Here is a 13,397-nt window from a genome sequence, read left to right on the forward strand (position 1 = left end):
AAAGTGACACAAATAAAAAGTTAAATAAATAAGAATTTTTTTTTTAACGCGCCCCATCCCGTGCAGAAGCAGACGCATGTGTGAGCAGCGCCCACATATGTAAACAGTGTTCAAACCACACATGTGAGGTATCACCACAATCGTTAGAGCGAGAGAAATAATTTTAGCCCTAGACCTCCTCTGTACCTCAAAACATGCAACCTGTAGAATGTTTTTAAACATCTCCAATGGAGATTTGTCGAGCGGGCGCACTTTTGAAGTGTGACATGTTGGGTATCAATTTACTCGGTGTAACATCATCTTTCACAATATAAAAGAAAATTCATCTAACTTTACTGCTGTCTTATGTTTTAATTCAAAAAAGTATTTTTTTCCAAAAAAAGTGCGCTTGTAAGACCGCTGCGCACCAATATACACCAATCAATTTTTTGATGGAAACGTTGCTTTTGCTTATCACAATGAACTTTCTTGTTTGAATGTTTAATGAATATTGTTTTTATGTAGCTAGATTCAGAGAGAGTTACGTTGGCGTATCAGTAGATACGCCGACGTAACTCTGAATCTGCGCCGTCGTAAATTTAAGCGTATTCTGGAAAATCAGGCTAAGATATGAGCGGCGTAAGTCTCCTACGCCGTCGTATCTTAGGGTGCAATATTTAGGCTGGCTGCTAGGTGGCGCTTCCGTTGAGTTCGGTGTAGAATATGTAAATGCCTAGATACGCCGATCCACGAACGTACATGCGCCCGTCGCAGTAAAGATACGCCGTTTACGTAAGGCATTTTCCGGCGTAAAGTTATTCCAACAAATAGCTGGCCTATTCAATGTTACGTATGGCCGTTGTTCCTGCGTCGAAATTTGAAATTTTTACGTTGTTTGCGTAAGTCGTCCGTGAATGGGGCTGGATGTAATTTACGTTCATGTTGAAACCAATACGTCCTTGCGGCGTACTTTGGAGCAATGCACACTGGGATATGTACAGAAGCGGCGCATGCGCCGTTCGTAAAAAACGTCAATCACGTCGGGTCACCAAACATTAACATAAAACACGCCCCCCATCCTCATTTGAATTAGGCGCGCTTACGCCGGCCACATTTACGCTACGCCGCCGTAAGTTAGGAGGCAAGTGATTTGTGAATACAGTACTTGCCTCTCTGACTTAAGGCGGCATAGCGTAAATACGATACGCTACGCCGCGTTAAAGATACGCTCCCTTACCTGAATCTAGCCAATGGAGTCTTGGATTGCACTTTAATTCAGGCACTGGCACAGTGGCACTTTTTACGTGATACTATGATATCCGTATCAAACATTTTATTTATTAATACCTTCTTTACTTATTTAGGCTCTTTTTTGTTTTTTTATATATCCAGCACATGAAGATGTATAAAAAAAAGTAGCCCACTTTATATCATTTGTCTCATAAAAACACCAATGAAAGCTGTTACGTACCTAATAATAGATTTTTTAATGCAGCCAGTGTAAATACCTAGATTAACTTAATTTCAGCCTCTTTCATAATTAATCTGCTTGAAAAAAGTCCATCTTTTAAATTAAGCCCTCTAGCCAAGCATAGTCGCTGCCGCAGAGGCTTCCATCTTCACCCAGTCTTCCTTCCGAGTTCACAGATTGTGGTCTCTTGAATGGCCGAGGCTGCGGTGACATCACTGGCTACTGCTCGCTAGAATATCTCCTAAATGTGCACCATTCATTTTACCTACAGGTAAGCTTTATTATGAGCTTACTTGTAGGTAAAAATCACAAGCTGAATTTACTACCATTTTAAAGAGGATGTAAACTTCCTTTACTGCCTTTTACCTATAGTTAAGCCTATAATAAGGCATACTTGCACATTATGACTCTACCTTTCCCGGGGGGGGGGGGGGTGGGGTATAGCGGTATACAACCGGTTTAACTTCAGTATAGCTGGCTTTGTTGTCTAGCAGGTCTATGTAATAGTCAGAACTAGAAGAATAGAAATATAAATCCTTTTAACAGGTAAAACAGTGTTCATATTGGCATTGTAATTGATTTATCCCGCTGGTTGGCTTTGAATAATGGTCCTATTTGTTCTACCACTTTCTACCAACTCTTTCTTCCTGAGCCCTAAAGGCAATTGTATAACTTCCAGGAACAACATTCTCTGATATTATTTTTGGTTATAGCTATTTATATATTGCACATTTAAATAAAAAAATTACCTTTTTTTTTTATAAATTAATAGCTGAATAGTCCTGCACATCCAAGGCCCATGTATACGCCAATGGTAAATAGAGAGCTCAGAGCTGTCAAGTGACAGAGTACAATGTATTACAAACCAATATATTTTTCCAAACAAGATGAAAGAAGTGATATTACCATAATTCTCCATTGTTACTTAACAAGCTCCTTCTTTAGAATTGTATATCAATGTTTCTGATCATCGTCACATGGCTGTTTATTCTCATTAGATGTGACCGGCTGGGCTGTGGGTATACGCTAGCAGTTAGGGCAGGGTGACCTTACAGAAAAGCCTGAGATGTTCATATTTGAAAAGGTACAAATACTTGGCCTTGGATAAATGATTCAAGCAAAAGAAAGAGAGGAATACAATCCGCAAACTCGGCTCTATATTTACGGTGAGCGGAAAAAATATTTGATCCCCTGCTGATTTTGTACGTTTGCCCACTGACAAAGTAATGATCAGTCTATCATTTTTATGATAGGTTTATTTTAAGAGTGAGAGACAGAATAACAACAAAAAAATCCTGAGAAACACATTTAAAAAAAAAAAAAAAGTTATAAATTGATTGCTTTGCATTTTAATGAGTGAAATAAGAATTCTACCCCTCCGCAAAACATGACTTAGTACTTGGTGGAAAAACCCTTGATGGCAATCAGATGGTCAGACGTTTCTTGTAGTTGGCCACCAGGTTTGCACACATCTCTGGAGGGATTTTGTCCCACTCCTTTTTGCAGATCCTCTCCAAGTCATTAAGGTTTTGAGGCTGACTATTGGTAACTCGAACCTTCAGCTCCCTCCACATATTTTCTATGGGATTAAGGTCTGGAGACTGGCTAGGCCACTCCAACCTTAATGTGCTTTTTCTTAAGACCACTCTTTTGTTTCCTTGGCGGTCATTTTGCAAGTCGGTTGTAAGTTCTGGTTCAGTTATGTTGTGCAATAGTCATCTCACCACAGGGGTCACTGTGGCTAGATTTTCACGCTGTAGACTTGCAAAGCTCTTGCTGTAGACTCACCACTGCAACTTTGCTCTTACTAGAAACTTGCCACGCAAATTTGCTACAAATTGGAAAAGTGTCCACTAGGACTTGTGCTTCAAGTGCTCTGCAAGTGTACAACTTGCTTGTGAAAATGTGCAGCAAGTTAGCAGACTTACAATTCAACAATGCCACAAATTTGTGGCAAGTTATCCCTGCTATCTGGGTGTCAGCTGGTGGCTTTTTGTTTGGGGGGGCAGCAAACAATCACCTCAGTGACACCTCAAAACCCCCCTGCTGTCTGCTGGACCACCAGCATTTACCCCATTGGCGGCAGGGATAGGCGGGCACACAGCAGCAGGGATCAGCAGGCACATCGGGCAGGGGATCAGGCTTCGGTGGGCATCTGGCAGCATTTCCTCTTCTGATATCATAGCGGCTTCCGCCTTGCGTCTCCTCCCCTCCTCCTAGGCGTCCAAAAGGGTCTCTTGTCCTTTCAGTCAGTCGGGCGATGGGTATCAGACCCGCTTCCCGATTGGCCGGGAGGAGGATCAGTGTTGCAACAGCGAATATTAATTCACTGTTGCAACACAACTGGGTGGGCTCAGGACGCAATGCTCTGCACCCCGAGCCCACCCTATTTTGAAGCCTATTAAAGCCTCTGGCTCTAATCAGGTGCTTCAAAAAACAAACCTCCGCCATAGATAATCATGCGCCCAGAGTCCTGAAGAGGGTCAGGATGGCGGCGGTGTTAGAGGGGCTGTGCCCGTGCACCCACAATGCACGAGCCACCACTGACAGGAAGCAACCTCACCAATGGATTCAAAGAAAAGTTTCTTATGGAAATATCTTTCTCTTTTCCACCCAATCAAAAAAGAAAAAAAAAGGTTTTTAGTTGAGGTTAGTTAAAAATGCATGAAAAACGTTTGCTAATTCAACTGTTAAGAAAATTTGTAAAAATTTTTAGGCTTTAGGTTTTACATTTGTCAAACATCCATAGTGAAGAATATTTAGATAATAAATATACTGATGATCTACTGAGATATGGGGAAAGCAAACGAACTGTAAAAAGATCTGCGGGAAAAGGTAGTTGAACTGTATAAACCAGGAAAGGCATATAAAAAGATATCCAAGGAATTGAGAATGCCAATCAGCAGTGTTCAAACCCTAATCAAGAAGTGGAAATACAGGGGTCACTGTGGCTGGATTTTCATGCTGTAGACTTGCAGAGCTCTAGCTATAGACTCACCACTGCAACTTTGCTCTTGCTAGAGACTTGCCACGCAAATGTGCTTCAAATTGGAAAAGTGTCAACTAGAACTTGTGCTTCAAGTGCCCTTCAAATGTACAACTTGCCAGTGAAAATGTGCAGCAAGGTCTTACATTTCAACACTGCCAAAAATGTGTGGCAAGTTAATCCTTGCTGTCTGTGGTGTAGCTGTCTGCACAATGATTACCCCTGAATGGGGATAATCTCCATCAAGATCAAATAAATACAGCAATATTACTTACAGGCAAAGTATGGGAATGCAAAAATAGGTGGTACATGATACCCTCATACTTCCATTGCATTTCTTACTGTAGCGCCCCCTTACTTTCAGTATGGGCACTACGCTAAAGTTAGTGGGGAATGGGAGAGTTATTTTGCTCCCATTCACAATTTATTTAAATTATGACTTCTGTTATTCCAGAAATGTCCACTGGATCTGTCTGTGCTCCAGGGATGCGTTACTATCCCTGGCCAGCAGTTGGCACCAGTGGGGTTCTGGCAGATTAAGTTTCTCCAGCAGCCAATCAGAGGAGCTTTTTCCCTCATGGGGCATGCTGGCGAGGAGTATATCTGTGACAGGTGTCATGTGTTCTAAAATGTTCGCGGGGTCCCCGTTCCTGGTGCGGCATCCACCTTCAGGGTGCGCGCATCCATGGACCCCGCCGGCGTGGCCCACCTGGCCAAAACTGCAGGCTACACAAACCCTCATCCGGAGGTACAAGAGGACCCAAGTGACTTGCTGGGTTCCCGGTTCTATTGAAAGGATCCCAGGCTGGGTGCCGTTCGATTGGGGAGTCGGTTTGAGGAGGACCCGGAGGCAGGTCGTCCAACAGAGCCTGAACAAACCAATTAGGGATCCGGTGACCAGAATGCTGACAGGTATGTTTGCTGTCATCTGGTGACCAATGCAGAAATTTACTGGGAGGATTCGCTCCATTTATCTACCTAGCTCAGTTATTGTAATTGGCCTATAGCAGGGGCCTTAGAGCCAGGCCTAGAGACAGGCCTGTTCCTCCCAGAAATCCTAAGTGACATATCGGCTGCCAGGCTTGTGGAAAAGGGTCTGCCCGGGGGCACTTTACCCACTCAGTTGGAGTGGCGACGAGTTACAAATTGGTACTATACAGAGAAGTACTGACTGCTCCATTTAATATCCAGGCCTGATACTGCAAGGTTCTCTCTCTCTCTATTCATCAACTTTATCCTGTTGGCCTGGAGAATAAAGCATTGAAAAACCCTTCGACATCAGTGGCAGTGGTGGTGAGGATAGGGATGACATCAGTAACAGTGGTGGTGATGCTACTGATGTCATCCCTATCCTCACTACTACTACTGATGTCATCCCTATCCTCAACACTGTCACTGATGTCAACCCTATCCTTACCACTGCCACTGATGTTATACCTATTACCACTGCCACTGATGTCATCCCTATCCTCACCACTGATGTCATCTCTATCCCCACCACTGCCACTGATGTCATCTCTATCCCCACCACTGCCACTGATGTCATCCCTATCCTCACCACTGATGTCATCTCTATCCCCACCACTGCTACTGATGTCATCCCTATCCTCACCACTGATGCCATCCCTATCCTCACCATGTAGGCAATGCTGACAAAAGCCAGTGCTGAATTTTAATTTAAAAATGTATTCTTTGTATTATAATTTTACCAGGAGAGTGAAATATAATATACAGAGCACTGCCAGTGACTTTTACACTAACTGAAGTCTGCTGTTTTCCTGAACGTGTGCTTAGATCGTTCTGTCTGCAAAACCAGACCAGACATTGTCAGTATGACGCTGTATGAAAGTCTGTAGACCCTCCCACAGGAATTTTCAAGTGGATTCCTCCCCCCCTCTGGTGCCACATTTGGCACATTTCAGAGGGGAGGGGGAAGCAGATACCTGTCTAATACAGGTATTTGCTCACACTTCCGGGCATAGATCGCCACAGTATCCACGGCGATCTACGCCATGTCCTTCTCCTCCCCCCACTGTCTTCTGGGAGACACAAAAGTCCCAGAAGACAGCAGGGACCAGCGGCCACAAGGGTATTTCCTGATTCCCTTACCGAGGATGGTGGCGCCTCTAACTGGGAGACAAAGGACAGATCACCTTCGGGGGAGGACATTGTGGGCACCCCAGACAGGTAAGTGTCCTAATATTAAAAGTCAGCAGCTGCAGTATTTGTAGCTGCTGACTTAAAAAAAAAATTTCAACGGAACTCAGGTTTAGCCCAGGTTAACACTGGGCTGTGGGAATGAAGCCGTGCGAGTTCAGCTGAATTCAATCTTGCTTGTCCCGATATAGACTGCAATTACAGAGCGTCGCACCAATTAGGACGATTGCCAGAAATTGCCGGCAAATGCCGCTGATTTGGCATGTCAAATCGCACCAGTGTCAACCAGGGCAAGGTTTTAACAGAAACGGGGCACTTCCTATAGCAGATGAAAGATTTGTAGATACTAGCAGCTCGTAAGGATTAGGATTAAACAAAAAAGAGGAAACCATACTTCTCTTTTAATGAATGTGTGTACCAATATGTGCATATAAACCAATAAATAGTGCTCACTGTAACAATACTTGTTGTTGCCTAACCAGTGCTAATACTTATAAGCAAATAAATAAATCAATTTATGATATAAAAGTGCTCTGTGTCTGTGAATCAATACATATGTAAAAAATCATGTATAAAAATTCATATATAGAAAGTGCTCTGTACCTGTAAACAAGTCAATTCCAACACTAATATCTCATAAGTGTACTATAATAAACAATAAAAAAACATAAACATAAAAAGTCCATTAAGGTGCTCAGGGCCTCAGATTTCATGACATCCAGTGATCTGTGTGAAAACAATCCGTGCTCCCCTCCTTTGTTCTCACATTCACCAGACCATGATGACACAAGCACCAATAGTGTATTTAGGTTTTGTGCTGCCCAAAGCCTGACTAAACTCATGCACCCCCTAATTTAAATACGACCCACCCCTTTCTGTCAATGCCACACCCCTTTCTTTTTAAGACCCACCCTGAAATTTTCGACACTAGTTCCCTTAATTTGCATCGATTTCCTCTCACTTCCTGTTTGTATATGGGACAGGAGGTGAAGGGAAATCTCTGCAATGGGACAGGGATGTTAAAAAAAAATCCTGATGGGTTATAACCCTCCCTTACTCTATCCAAAATGAAATGAAAGTGTTGTCTATAGTTCTACTTTGAGCACAAATTTCTGATAATTTTATGGAGAGGACTAATAAGATATAACCATGCCAATAATGCAGCAGAAAACATATAGCACAGTGAGGAAGTGTTGTGGTCCAGGATGATAAGACAGTTGAAATTAAAAGCAGCGCCTCTCCCCCCCCCTCCCCACACAGTTGCAGAATGCCGCCCGCCCGCATACTGGAAGCAGTGTGGTCGCTTTATGGGGGCGCTAGATTAATTTCCCTCTCAGCCCAGTCCAACCCATAAGACTGGCGCTACACTAGTGCAAGCCGTGGGGACTCTTTCCGTGCTGCCCCCTGCAAAGTGCTGCCCTAGGCCTGGGCCTTGTTGGCCTAGGCCAGGATACAGCGTTGACAAGTACTTTGTATGAAAAACAACATCATTCCTTTTGCTATCCCCGCTGTACTTGTTTGACGTGGGTAGATACTCCTTTGTGATATTTTGTCATGTGTGCATGTAAGGCAGTGTTTCTCAATTCCAGTCCTCAGGCCCCCCCAACAGGTCATGTTTTCAGGATTTCCATTATTTTGCACAGGTGATTTGATCAGTTTCACTGCCTTAGTAATCACCACAGCCTTTTCATCTGAGGGAAATCCTGAAAACCTGACCTGTTGGGGGGGCCTGAGGACTGGAATTGAGAAACACTGATGTAAGGGGAGATAAAAACCAGCCAACTCTTCATAGCATGATACCATTTTATTTAAATTAATAAAAACATTTAAAATACTAGTCACACAATGCTCACATTACACACGCTAATAACACATGCAATGGTGTTTCCAGCAAATGACATTCATCTGCGTTCCAATTACTGGAAATAGGTAAGCGGGAGGGCCACCAGCAAGCCCTGCCCAACACGTTTCACCACACTGACGTCATCAGGTATATAAGACTTATGCCTCGTACATATGGCCGGACTTTCCAAGAAAAAAGTTAGTTTTTTTCTCGGAAAGTCCAGCCGAGTGTAGCCTCCATTTGACTTTTTTTGTCAGAAGTCCGATGCACCTTAGATAGAGAACCTGTTCTCTTTCTTTCCGTCAGACTTCCGACCAGGGGCGTACCTAGAGCATTTGGCACCCGGGGCGGATCCTATATCTGGCACCCCCCCCCTCCACCTTAAAATGTAAAAAACACCCCACTGTGCCCCCTGCATACCCCTGTATGCTTCAATATCTTTTTGTCACTAATGTGTACCCCCTCTCCACAACTGCACCTCTGGACCCCTTTACATTACACAGCACCTCTGGACCCCTTTACATTACACAGCACCCTGCACCTCTGGACCCCTTTACATTACACAGCACCCTGCACCTCTGGTCCCTTTATACATTTCACAGCCCCCTCACCTCTGGACCCCTTTACATTACACATCCCCTGCACATTACACAGCACCCTGCACCTCTGGACCCCTTTACATTACACAGCACTCTGCACCTCTGGGCCCCTTTACATTACACAGCACCCTGCACCTCTGGACCCCTTTACATTACACAGCACCCTGCACCTCTGGTCCCTTTATACATTTCACAGCCCCCTCACCTCTGGACCCCTTTACATTACACATCCCCTGCACATTACACAGCACCCTGCACCTCTGGACCCCTTTACATTACACAGCACTCTGCACCTCTGGACCCCTTTACATTACACAGCACCCTGGACCCCTTTACATTACACAGCACCGCACCTCTGGACCCCTTTACATTACACATCACCCTGCACCTCTGGACCCTTTTACATTACACAGCACCCTGCACCTCTGGACCCTTTTACATTGCACAGCACCCTGCACCTCTGGGCCCCTTTACATTACACAGCACCTTGCACCTCTGGGCCCCTTTGCATTATACAGCCCCCCACAGCTCTGGACGCCCCCTACAGCCCCCCTCCCCTACAGTACAGACCCCCCTACAAATACAAACCCACCCCCTAACAATACAGAAGACAGATCATATAATTATTAATTATAGAAACAAAGATCAAATCAATCTTCTTGATTTGGATGGTCACTGCCCATCATAATAACAAAATGTCATGAGAACATAACCAATCAGGGGTTGTACAGCCAACGTACAGGAGCCAATCGCTAGTTAGCGGCCGCTGACAGGAGGCAAGCATTGGGTAGAAGCATGCAGGAGTAGACACTGACTGCCGGCGGTGACATAAGGGAAGCATTGGGTTCATTAGGCAATGACTTGTGACACGACTGGAGGCAAGCATTAGGGGTGTACAGTAGGCAATGACTGTTAACATGAAACATGCATTAAGTAGAGAGTACAGTAGGCAGTGTTTGGTGACATAAGACAAGCATTAAATAGAAGCATACAGTAGGCTCTGACTGGCAACATGAGGCAATTATTGGCACAGTAGGCACTGTCTAGGGACATGAGACAAGCATTCGGCAGTGGCATGTTGTAGGCACTGGCTGGGGACATGAGGAAAGCATTATGTAGTGACATGTAGTTGGCACTATCTGGGGGGCATTAGGTAATGGCATGCAGCAGGCACTGGCTAGGGACATTAGACATTGGCTTGCAGTGGGCAATGTGCAGAAGTCATCCATAACATAATGGACAGACATCAGAGAGTGATGACAGAGAAGAGGTGCCCTGGGTGATATGTGCCCCTTGGTATGAGCCCATATGACAGGTATAGCCCTGGACTTTTCTCCGGAACAGTACCTACTACACCAAACCTTGCTCCCTGCCAAGGCATATTTCAAGTCACTGATGATGTCATGCCCCCATCAGATAAAGTCCGCTCCTGTGTGTGCCAATACAGACCCCCCCACAGTCCCATAATGTACCTCAGATGATCGGGACACGCACAGCAGTAGTGGACTGGTCGGGTCCCCGTGTGCCAATACAGACCCCCCTCCCCCCACAGTCCTATAATATACCTCAGATGATCGGGATACGCACAGCAGACAGTGGACTGGTCAGGTCCCCTCCTCCTGTGTTGACATGGAGGGGGAGGGGGAGGCAGCTGCACTCTGTTAGGCTGTGCCGAGAGTGATCAGATCAGCCCCCGACCACAGAGAGAATGGGATCCGACGGGTGTCACTCCAGTGCGGCTCGCAGCCTCGCACCCCTCGCTAGCCGCTACCTCAGGCTCCAGCACTCTCCACGTGTTCTGTCAGCGCATGCCGCGTTTTAATCCCGCCCACTGCCTACACCCGCCCACTGTCTCCTAACCTGGTGACTTGTTGTTAAGGTTCCCCTAACGAGAAAGTTCCTTCAAGGACTGCGCAGGCGCAATCCTTGCCGACGGAAATCTCCGAACCTCGCCCGGCATCCAGGCTCATTCTTTAACATGAAGTAAGATAGGTGTGCAGGGTGGTGGCGCTGCTTGGATGTGGTACTAATATGCCCTTATATTTAATCCAACTCCTCTAGTGGTGAGTGACTGATAAAGTGTCGGGTGCCAGTGTGCGGTGGGTTCATAAGTGGAACCTCCACTATTTATGGTCCCCTTATAATGAGTGTTAGTAGTGTGACGAGAAAAAATTATTGATGGTGGGCCCTATCCTGGCCTATTGAATAAAGGTACTAATAATATGGGTAGGCTAGGGACGTGTGTATTAAGGGCAAAACGTGTCCCTCCTGAGCCTCTACTACGGTGTAAAAGTGACACACAGTATTTGAATATGACAAAAAGTGAAACAATCACAGTGGTATGTAAAAGGTAAAAATAAAAATAGAAATTCTATAGTGAGATAAAAGTCCTCCTAGTGGTAAACTGTGATAATTCAACCTATTACGAGTTATATTCCAGAATAAAGAAAAAAAAAAAAAAAATCATCAACAAAAAAATTGCCACACTCAGCTGGCAAAACAATTAAATATACAGTTCATATAGGCAGTGTTTCCTGTGGTTTAAACAGCCATAGGCAGGATTTCTCCAATTTTTCAATTCCAGACTGGGAACTGTCATACACCTCTTGAAAAATTGGAGAAATCCTGCCTTGTGGCTTACTGGCACTGTGTGTGTCTATGGATGCCCACAACTTGGCTCAGGGGCACACACACATAACTGGCTCGCTGCAGGAGTCACTTTGAGGAATGAGAAGCTGAAATTGCTGGCAGGGTACTGCCAGAAGAGGAGGTAAGAAACCTTTCTGTGCAATATCGTTGCACAAACAAGGTAAATATTACCTCTTTGCTATTAAAAAAAAAAGAAACATAAGCTTTTAGTATACTTTTTATGTGTGTCTTTTATATCTGTCTGGAGTTCAGTCTTATGTATAATATATGCTTTATTGGCAATTTCTGTATCTATATTCAGCAGCATATTTATTTTCACGAATAATGTGCACTCCATCAGAGGAGGATTCTATTGTCAATTTTACACATTTAGCCCAAAACCAGATTACGTGAAAATGAGCAACAAATAAAAGCATCATTACTAAAAACTGTAAGTGCAACATTCATTTTGTACTTGTATAAGTAAATAAATAAGGATACGTGTAAAAAAAAATATCAAGTTTGAAGTTTTTGATAATTTACTGGTAGATCGTTACAAAGAGGCGCATTTTCCAGAAACCATTTTGCTATGCTTGGAATGACTTGGTATTGAGGTCCATTTTTTAAGGCCATGCAAACCTGACAGTAACTAATTTGCCACCCACCCCCAGGCCCCATACACACGAGAGGATTTATCCGCGGATACGGTCCAGCGGACCGTATCCGCGGATAAATCCTCTCGAGGATTTCAGCAGATTTCTATGCGATGGCGTGTACACACCATCGCATTGAAATCCGCGCGGAAATCCTCTGGCGATGACGCGTCGCGCCGTCGCCGCGATTATGACGCGGCGACGGGCGCGACGCTGTCATATAAGGAATTCCACGCATGTTTTAAATCATTACGACGCGTGCGGGGAATCCCTTTGGACGGATGGATCCGGTGAGTCTGTACAGACGAGCGGATCCATCCGTTGGGATGGATTCCAGCAGATGGATTTGTTGAGCATGTCAGCAAATATCCATCTGCTGGAAATCCATCCCAGGGGAGATTTATCCGCGGATAAATATCCGACGGAGTGTACACACCATAGGATCTATCCGCAGAAACCCATTTGATGGGATTTATCTGCGGATAGATTCTATGGTGTGTATGGGGCCCCAGTCTTAACACAAGATCTCCAGTTGATCAAAGATTGAGATCTCCAGTTGAAATACTATTTATATTTCAAATCATCTTTGTCCAACTCCAGAAGGTGCAATGCCAGGTCCTTTGGGCTTGAATAATCATTGACATGAATAAAAGCATCACCAGGGACAAAACGTTTGTAGTTCTCACGTGAGGACCTTAGCACAACTGGAAAAAATGACTAACTACCCAAGCCACCATCTTGGATTTGGTTGGGATGGTTGTGTTTTGTGTTTTTTTCGTTTACAAAAGTTTATTGTAAATATTAAAGAACAGTTACAAGTATAAAAATGATAAAAGGATCAACATTGAATAAATAGTATAGTATACTATGCATCATATAGGAAGAGAAGGGTGATATCGGTTTACAGTTTAGATTGCAGGCAAATCAAGGGCAAACATGTACAGAAGCATCAGATTAAAGCTGTATAGAAGGGGGTACATTCAATTTACCGAGTAAGATTCCAATAAGACCATTTAAGGTCAAATACCTGGAGACTATCATTCAGTGTATGATATATTCTTTCAGAAAGTTTTATTGTCTC

The 13,397-nt window shown here is 44.3% G+C and overlaps 1 protein-coding gene across 1 annotated transcript in view; it reads right to left on the reverse strand.

Moving 5' to 3' along the window:
* LOC120913456 (3-galactosyl-N-acetylglucosaminide 4-alpha-L-fucosyltransferase FUT3-like) overlaps positions 1-10,832 on the reverse strand; it is a 50,454-nt gene extending 39,622 nt beyond the window's left edge. The window contains exon 1 of the mRNA XM_040323390.1: positions 10,601-10,832. The gene's annotated coding sequence lies outside the window, so the exon portion shown is untranslated. The remainder of the gene's footprint in view (positions 1-10,600) is intronic.
* Positions 10,833-13,397: the final 2,565 nt, after the last annotated feature.

This window comes from Rana temporaria, chromosome 9 (genome assembly GCF_905171775.1).
Source record: "Rana temporaria chromosome 9, aRanTem1.1, whole genome shotgun sequence".
Lineage (NCBI taxonomy): Eukaryota > Metazoa > Chordata > Amphibia > Anura > Ranidae > Rana > Rana temporaria.